The following is a 9,753-nucleotide window of genomic DNA, read 5'->3' as shown; positions in this document are numbered from 1 at the left end:
ACGCACTACAAACCGTTATCATGTGTACCGTTGGTCCTGGGACACACTACAAACCGTTATCATGCGTACCGTTGGCCCTGGGACGCACCACAAACCGTTATCATGCGTACCGTTGGTACTGTTTTCAGAAAAAGTTCTGTCAAATTTGTACCGACGCAAATTTGCAAAGTTAATCTAACCGATATGACAGAATGTTTTGTGAAGGCTCAGAAAACTTCCAAAAGTCGGCGTTACATTTAAATGAGCGATTCAAAGAGCATGCGTCGGCGAGTAATGCCCCTCCCGCAAGTAAGAACATTAAAGGCACAGTAAGCCTACCGTAAACCATCACAGATACTGTCAGGCTTTTACACACAGTACAAACACCCTTCCATCTGAACGCTCACCAAACGGGAACATCCTAGGTGCTCTCCGTAAAGAGCGAGCAATTTTTAAAGAATTTATTTTTGCGTGGTTTATCTTACCCCTGAGCCATCGTGAACCCGTGTGATCAAGTTTCCCTTTTTCACAATGTAGTCGTCAGTTAGTAATTTGAATGCGACTCGCTGTGAGCTTATCTGCAATAGCACGTTATTAAGTATCTCCGACTATGCACGAAACAAACGGCTGTGGTTCATAAGAACTCTAGCGATGGCTTTTGACTATTCAGAGGAACTGGCGATAGGTATAAACCGTCGTCTGCTAGGAGAACCACGACCTTGCGTGACCCTGCTTCCGGGCTTTTCTTTTTTTTAAACTTTCAAAACTTCGAATTGTACTGATCTTGTCTTTTATGATCGAAGAATGTTTGTGTAACAAGCTGTCAATTTATTATTTAGATTTTAAAAGTTAGGTCTAGTGCCAAAACGCACCACGGTCCGATTGTCTCTGACACAATCCGCAAAATTAATTCTTTGAAAATTGCTCGCTCTTTACGTAGGGCACCTAGGATGTTCCCGTTTTGGTGAGCGTTCAAATGGAAGGGTGTTTGTACTGTGTGTAAAAGCCTGACAGTATCTGTGATGGTTTACGGGAGGCGTACTGTGCCTATAATCTCCTGGTCTTCGGCCCCTCTAACGTTCCACTGAGGGGGTACAAGGGCGCCTAATACGTTAAAAGTCCGGAGTCCCGTGACCCTCTAGGTGCGTATGTGGGGAGCCCTGCATTCATTACGTAGAGGTTACACGCCGAGTCTCGGTGATTATTAAAAATAATGGTCGAAGTTAGCGGATCATGAAAAATGCGAGCTTTAGCGAGCTTTTTCATGACCGCGAACTGAGACCATTATTTTTTATAATCACTGAGACGAGGTGTGTAACCTCTTTATTCCTCCTTTCTTCAGTTATTCAAAGAAAAGAGGAGGTTTTTTGCGAAAGTTTGATCGAATCCTATTCACTCAACCAGTCAACCTGCGCAGGCGATCGATTAATGCGCGGTTGTATAGTTCCGTGCAAATCATTCCATTCTGTTAACACTTCTTGTCAGTTTTCCTATTTTGGACTAAAATCAAGTACACAGATATGCTGTTATTCTGCTGTGGCGGCAAAGGCAGATATTGTGTGTTCTGTATATGTTTTGGTATCGCTTAGGATAAAGTTCTTTCGTCAAATGGGACTAGCAGACGAACTTTTGCACCCGTGTTCCAACGTTAAAAACTGTATGAAGTTCAGTTTTCTGGGGAAAATAGTGTATGAAACCGCTTTATGTTGTTTAAATTGATGAGATGTGTGCATTTGGTTGCGTGTGATCTGTTTATTAAATGAAATATTGTTGAAAACTGACCGTCGGATTGCAGTCTGTTGTCGAAGAAACTGAGTGAAAAGAAGGGGAACTATTCTTGTCGCTAGACAAAGTATGAGTTACTTGACTTGCGGGAAATTGCTTGTGATGAACGTTTGAGCACGGCAAATCTAGATTCAGAAAACAACCGAACTCATGGATTTTATATGAAGATTCATGTGTTCAGGCCTGTAGTTGTTAATTTAAATGCGGTATGTTTGTATTGTTTGCTCCAGAGATGTATACTTCGTACGTTAGAGCGTTCGGAGCTTTTCAGTCGCAAAAAGTAGTACCGAAACAGAACTTCTCAACCCATTGCACTATCGAGGATTCAGGCTGTTGCTGGGTCGTTATTTGTTTGGTTGCTGGGTCATTATCGAAAAATAACTACCCCTACAAGTTTACAGAGGTAAAGAAGCAGAGGGGGGAATAATTTATCTTACTGTCAGAATCGTCCACTCTGTCCTCACTGTCTATATCTTACCCTAAACGGTGCTCTTTCTTTCCTTCATTCTGTCAGTGGATTTACATATAACATGTACTTTTCCTCATTTCTACCCCCCTCCCTCCCATCCTTATCCCTTCCTCCTAATTTCCAATCGTTAAGCTTAATTCTGTTACTATGGTGCAACACAGGTACTTTAGGTGAGCTTATCAAGATACACATCTGTTTGCATATTGCAAAACCAGCTAAAATTATCAAATGCCAGAAGTGGTTTTTCAACGTATTGTCACAGACAAATACAGATATAGAGTAAGTACTACGAACTTTCCTCAGACCAGTAACAAAACTCTTAAACGCTGTTCGATATGTAAATTATATTTATTTTAAAGTACAAATCCTTTACTTCACACGTTAGTTTATTGGCTGTGCTGTACCGCATGCTTTTCCTTGAAATAAATGATGCATTGTTCCCCGACTACGGAACACTTGACATTTGTTTGAACACAACTCTTGAGAAGTCATGCACTTTTGCCTGCCTCAGGCGGGAACATGGACCTCATCTCAAGCAATTTGGTGTGTGCGTCTCTGTATGGCCAAATATTGATTTTCTTCTAATTCAGCCCGCTTTCTGAACTCGTACCTTGTCAGGTTTATTTGCTAAAGCTGCGACAATCAATATCTACCTCACACAATCTTCGCTTTCTGTGCAGGGTTTTGGGATAGAATGTTGGTGAACAATTTTCAACGAATAACATGAAAGCAATGATTTACCTATTCCGATATGTAATGCTGTATCTTTCATTGTTAAACATGATTTCGAAAATTCTAAAAACAGTACAGTGCGTGTAAAAATAAAAGTAATACAAACATCATCATGCCCGCATTCACGAAAGCAAGCGCCCCCTCCCCCCCCCCAACACACACACACACACACACACACACACACGTAAACGTACACACACGCAAGCACGCGCGTACGCACGCATACACCCCCTTCCCCCGCCCCCCCCCCCCCCCACACACACACACACACAAGCGCACATATGTACAAAAAAAATGTTCCCCTGCAATCACTGACCACCCAGTTATCCACACAAAGCTTATACTAGCATGTTTGAATTGCGTAAGGAACAGGAAGCCAACCAATTCTCGTATAGAAGTAAACACAGTCAATGCTCTGAGGAGGAAACTGAATTTCCCGCAAGGTAATTCTACCATGTAATTTGTATTCAAGCCTTTTCCGGAACGAGACAATCAATGTGCCAGTGTTCAATCAAAACGTCCCCCCCCCCTCTCTCTATCTTTCTCTCCCTCTCTCTCTCTCTCTCTCTCTCTCTCTCTCTCTCTCTCTCTCTCTCTCTCTCTCTCTCTCTCTCTCTCTCTCTCTCTCTCTCTCTCTCATATATATATCGTCTGTTCAGAGCCACAACCATATATCTCCTAGTACCACTCAGAGCCACAACCAAACATCGCGAAATAACCCACTTTCAGAAAAGCTCACTTGAAAAGTTTACACACTCGGGGTAAATCTGCTTTATTGTCAAATGAAGCGATTTTCACATCAAGCATGCAGTTTTGTGTTCCTGACAAGTACATGTATTTAGAAAAGAAAAAAGTTCAAAACCACACTTGAAAAACAAACTTAAAATTGATAGACCGTTGTGGCCGAAACAAACACTGCTTGACCCCTTCTTAAAGTTCAGGCCACAACCATACAGTGACAGATGTAGGGTTGTGGCCTGGGCTGTGGAGGCATCCACAGGGAGGTAATTCCTGCCACAACCTGACACCATGACGATGTAGGGTTGTGGCCGGGGCTGTGGAGGCATCCACAGGGAGGTAATTCCTGCCACAACCTGACACCATGACGATGTAGGGTTGTGGCATGAACATACTTAGCACTCACGGCTAGTGTATTTGTGCCACAAACCTACATGTAAGATAATTATGGCGTTGTGGTTTGAAGTGAATTTGGCATACAAATAATTGTACAAGGCCAGAGTATTTCAATGGAAAGCTGTGGCAAAATACAATAAAATGTAGTGAGCATGATTAACTTATTTTTAGGTTACAAAAATATCACATCTGAGATTTTGTACCAGAACTATGACATGAACAAAAAATACAGTTATTGTTTTACATCTTTATGTTTGTTTTGTGTGCAAATTAAATCATGCAATTTACTTGTAATTATATGGATCAAAGTTGACAAAACATGAACATACTCCTGACATGCTAATGTCTGGTTAGTGAAAGGGTAATAAAAATCACTCTTACCTTAAACTGTAAAGGAAACAATAATCCAAAATCAGAATCACAATTGTTCACATTGTTCAATGGGTTTCACTGCACATTTACTCACAAATCCACAGCTGCTTTTTGTTCTCTTTTGTTCATGTCACAGTTCCTATATTTTGCAATGTATGAGTTTGTTGTTGTTGTTGGTGTTGTTTTTGTTGATGGTTCCTTTCTCCTAAATCAGCACAAGAACATTCTTATACCTTTCACAAGTTTTTCACTCTGTTGTAGTGTGACAATGTAATTTTACAAACACACATTTAAGCCCACAAATATGAGCACACACGCGCACACCTGAAGCTCCAGGAATGCAGCAGATGACTGTCGAATCGGTCACTCATCGTCAGACGTGTCTGTTTGTTCAGTCACGTCTGGTTGACACAGGCGATCGGGAGCTGAGCTGCTGGACGGCAGCTGGTGGTAGAAGTGGTGATGTTTCTCTGGGATGATAGCCAGTCTGCACAGATCCAGCAGATCACTCTTCTTGGCAGCAGAGACGGGAAGCCTTGTGTCATAGCGACGCGGTATGTCTGACACTCTTGTACAGACTGTTTGGCGACCACGACGACTGGCTCCTCGAATTTTGAGCATCTTAAATGCTGGATCAGTCATCCTGTATTTGAAAAAAATGGTGTCAGCGTCTCCTTTCAGGTACCGGAGCCATTTTATTTTCAGCCAGTTAATTCTGTGTCCACTGACGTCCGTTTTGGTATTCCGCAAGTTTGTTGCTGCCAGGTGCTTCAAATCAAGCACATCTGTGTGATGAATTTCCTGGATTGTGTAGGGTTGTTTGGGTCTAGCGCACTCAATCACTGTATTCCACTGATCTGGAATCGACACCTTGACATTCTTTTTTGCGGCTTCTATTGTCGAGTGCATGGTGTCGCATTCCATTTGAGTGTGTCCAGACTCCAAATACTTTTGGTCGATGATTTGGAGGGTGTCACTGTCCTGCACATGCTGGAGCAACGCTGCCGCAACATACTGGTTCCTGTTTTGGCCTGTGCAGGTATCTGAATAGAACACTACATGTTTTACCTGAGGTGAGAGGGATGTCATATGAGACAGGAGGCAGGTACCGATCTCACAGGAACCTTTCTTCCCTTGTGTCTCATCCCAAGTGAAGCACTTTCCTTCCTTGGAAGCTAGCGAGAACACTGTCAAGTTGTAGAAAGCAAGCTTCCGTTTGTAGTGCGTCTGGCTCACCTGATTGCAGGGTGTTGACAGTACAGACTCAAGGTCGAATGTTACGGTTTCTATTGTGCTGTCCTCCTGTGCCAGTTGTTTGTCCTTTTCCTTTTCTTTACGTGCTTCTATTTTTCGAGCCTGGTGTTCCTCGTAATCACTCTTCAGTTTATCTGTCAGAGTGTTGGTCCTCTTCGCTTCAAGGTAACTGGAACACAGCAAGCACTGGTCTTTCTTGGGCTTGTGAAAACTAAGATTAAATTCCGTATTAAAGATTGTTCTGTACATGCTACTGCTGACGGGTTGAATATCCTTTTCTGTGCACTCGTCTGTATACAGCCTGTACATTCTGTTCACATTGAGAGTGCTATCTAGGAACTTTCTGTTACTGTTTTTCCTGCAGTAATGCGATTCCATTGATGGAAACGAGCAAATGTGTTTTTTTACTCGTTCTGAATCTGATTGAGCTGTTTTATTCGAGGGCTGATGTTTACCTCGCCTGTCATCTCCATGAAAGAAGCCATCTTTGGCGTTGTCCAGGGCGTGCTGGACATACGCGTGACCGACATCCAGTGTTGCCAGGAAAAAACGTTTGCAGACTTGTGCCTTTTCCCCGCCTGCTGTCAAAAAGAATTTTCGAGAGACTGCTCTTTTCTTTTCTAAAGGTTTGTTTGTTTTTTGATCTAAAATTGTGACAGTGCACTGTTGTGCAACGTGGCTGCACACAAAATCCTTTTGGCGCTTGTAGTCTTTGAGACCATAAAACGCCTCAAAAATGTCCCTCTGCTGCTCTGTACTAATTTTGAGGTTGCATTGCAGACTGCACTGACTGCAGTCAACATTCTTCATTGCCTTCGCTTTTGTTATCTTGCCGCGGCTGTTGTCAAATTGTTTACCCTGAAGTTTACTGTCTTTTCTAAGATTTTTTTTCCAGTTTGTTGGATTGGACTGCCTTTTACGCCTCAGCTTTTTTGGTGGTGTATTGTACCATGTGGATGTTGAATATGGAGGAGGGGTTCCCTCACGGGATGTGGTGTTTGACTGGGATGTGGTGTTTGACTGGGAAGTGTTGTCATCACGGGATGTGCCGGTAGATGGTGATGTTCTTTCATCTACTACAAATGGAGAATCCGGAGTGCTCTGAGAACCCTCAGTGCACTCGGAGGAACCAAACATAGAGTAGATATGTGTTTTGGTTGCCAGACACCCATCATAATGTTCCGCCATGCCGGTGGCAGCCAGCAACGCCATGTAGATTGGCTGGAAGGCGCTGCAGGTGACGGAGGGCATTGATGGTGTTATGCACACAATAGGCTGCTGCTTTTTACTGGTGAAAATTTTCACCCGCCTTCCAGTAAAGTTTGCAAGTGCCAATGGCACTATGTCATTAGCTATGGTATTCCAAACCCCAGGTGTTGTCATGGAAGATATTGCTTGTCTAGCCTGGTTTGCTGAATGGCAGTTGCTGAAAAATCCCAGGTAGAAAAGAACGTTTTTTTCCATGTGGCCACACAGTGCCTGCCTTAGAGAACAGTGATCATGAGTGGCAAGGTGTAAGCTTGCTGCCATGAAAAAGCAATTGCCATCCCCGTTGACTTGTTGTCGTTCCATGCCATTGACTTCCAGCAGTGTATCTAGTCGTTTGTAATGGATATTCATGGCAACTTGACGCAAGCTTTCTTGTTGTCTGCTTGCATTGACAACCTCTGTCAAGTCTTGATCTCCACCTGCACACACACACCAATAAGTCATGGTTAGTGCACATGTTTGCGACTTTTCATTCAAATGTGTCTGGTTTTACCCCCCTTTTATTTGAATATGCAATTCTCTATACATTACTTTCACAACTGTCAAATGAAATCAACACACTCTCTCTCTGTCTGTCTGTTTGTCTCTCCCCCTCTCCCTCTCTCTCTCCCCCTCTCTCTCTCTCTCTCTCTCTCTCTCTCTCTCTCTCTCACACTCACTATGTCTCTGTCATACACACACACACACGCGCACACACACACACACACACACACATACATACAAGCAAACACCAAAACACACACATACTAAAACACACACACGCACAAACACACACACACAAACACACACACACACACACACTGAAACACACGCGTGTGTAAGTTCATGATAGATTTGTACTCACAGCCCCGATCAAGACGTGGTTGTTCTCCTTCGCAATCCATCCAATCTATGTTTTCATCCATAACCAGTAGTAGGTCTTCATCACAACTCGACCATTCTGCGTTTCCATCCATGGTATTCTGAAAAACGAAATACACTTTAATTAATGTGTGTGTCTTCCTCTTAGAACCACTGTATATGTAGACTGAAACCATATCAGCCTTGCGATGCAGTCCCAGAGATGCCGAGCCCATTTCCCGCCTTGATCAGTGCATAGCCATATATCACATCGCCCATAACCATTGTTCTCACAGACCCTTTCTTTCTCAGACTCCCCTATCTCTCTTGCTCTCTGATACCAACGGCAATTAAACCACCCCCTCCTCACCCAACACCCCCCCCCCCCCCAATCCGCATTCACTGTCTAAATGCAAGTTACCTCCATTCTGTACTTTAATTATCTAAATTTACAACATATCTAATTATGTACGCACTGCTGTTTAATTTACTTTCTTTGAACACTGCATTTCATTGAGTAAGAAGCAATGACAAAGGCCAAAACTGCATACAATTTCAGGGTAATTGTTCAATACACAGGTTTTATGATAAGTGTCGTGTAACTGCCTGACTTTAAAAAAAAAAATTTTTTTATTTTTTTACATGCGACCGTCAATGTTGAATTTTAACGTTGAATACACAATGTAAAGTGCCACAGGACTACAAAGTGCGACATAAGTGTGAACAGCGCTGTTAAAACAATTTGTGAGTACCAGTGCTATTTGTTTATGATAAGGATTGATTAGCTGTAACAAACATCATCATTTTAATAATCATAAAACAAGAAGTAACTTACCAATTTCAAGAGTAGTTGAAGAGGATCAAATCAGTGAAGACTCTTCGTGGCTTGTGGTAAATCAGTGAGACAACTTTCTCCAAGAGACTGTGCAACCCAAATGGAAGGATTTGAAGTAAACTACAGTCCAGATGAAGGAGAAATGAAAATGAGAGCGTGAGAAAATGTCCCGTTAGCAGTCTCAGACAATAGTGAGGAGTGCCAGATGTTGGGTTGTTGACCACTGATGTATCCATTTCTCTCTATTCAGTGCAGGCCACAACCCTATTTATCTGAGGTATCGGGTTGTTGCATTCCACACTCACCGCTCCTTGCTGTGAGCCCTCCTGCCACAAGGAGATATCACTTACATGTTGGCTTGTTGCATGCATTGCCAGGCCTTCTGACCACTAGGCCACTCAGAGCTACAACACTGCAAGACCCAGACAAGCGGTTGTGGCATAAACTTCTCCCTCCCTTTCCTTGTATCTTGAAAAGCCACAACCGTATACTGCCCAGTATGTGGTTGTTGCTTGCACCAACACCACACATCCTTCCAATGCAACAACCATATAGGGCTTATATCTTGGAAATTACTTTTTGCATGAGATCCTTGTTTTAACATAATGTTTATAACTCCCTTTCATACATAAAAGTATTAAAATTGAAAATTGTGACTTTTTGGAGATATATGGTTGTGGCTCTGACGGGAAGTTGGAGATATAGGGTTGTGGCTCTGAGCAGACGATATATATAACGCTTAGTATTCGCGTAAAACCTTTAATGTGTAAATATGTGTAAATTTTCATGTTTTTTTGCTTTCTGCTTTTATCTCTCTTTTTCTACGTGAATGTCCGTGTAAATATGTGATTAGAGTAGTCCCTATCTGGGCGAGGGCTGGTTGAAAAAAAGCTCGTTTATCAAGATACACACCTGTTTGCATATTGCAAAACCAGCTAAAATGATCAAATGCCAGAAGTGGTTTTTCAACGTATTGTCACAGACAAATACAGATATAGAGTAAGTTTTACGAACTTTCCTCAGACCAGTAACAAAACTCTTAAACGCTGTTCGATATGTAAATTATATTTATTTTAAAGTACAA

The 9,753-nt window shown here is 42.4% G+C and overlaps 1 protein-coding gene across 1 annotated transcript in view; it reads left to right on the top strand.

Moving 5' to 3' along the window:
* Positions 1-9,753, top strand: part of LOC138963964 (uncharacterized) — a 149,776-nt gene that overhangs the window by 21,238 nt on the left and 118,785 nt on the right. The window lies entirely within an intron of this gene.

Source organism: Littorina saxatilis, linkage group LG4 (genome assembly GCF_037325665.1).
Source record: "Littorina saxatilis isolate snail1 linkage group LG4, US_GU_Lsax_2.0, whole genome shotgun sequence".
Taxonomy (NCBI): domain Eukaryota; kingdom Metazoa; phylum Mollusca; class Gastropoda; order Littorinimorpha; family Littorinidae; genus Littorina; species Littorina saxatilis.
The sequence above is the reverse complement of the archived record's forward strand: the minus strand, read 5'-3'. Positions and strand labels throughout refer to the sequence as shown.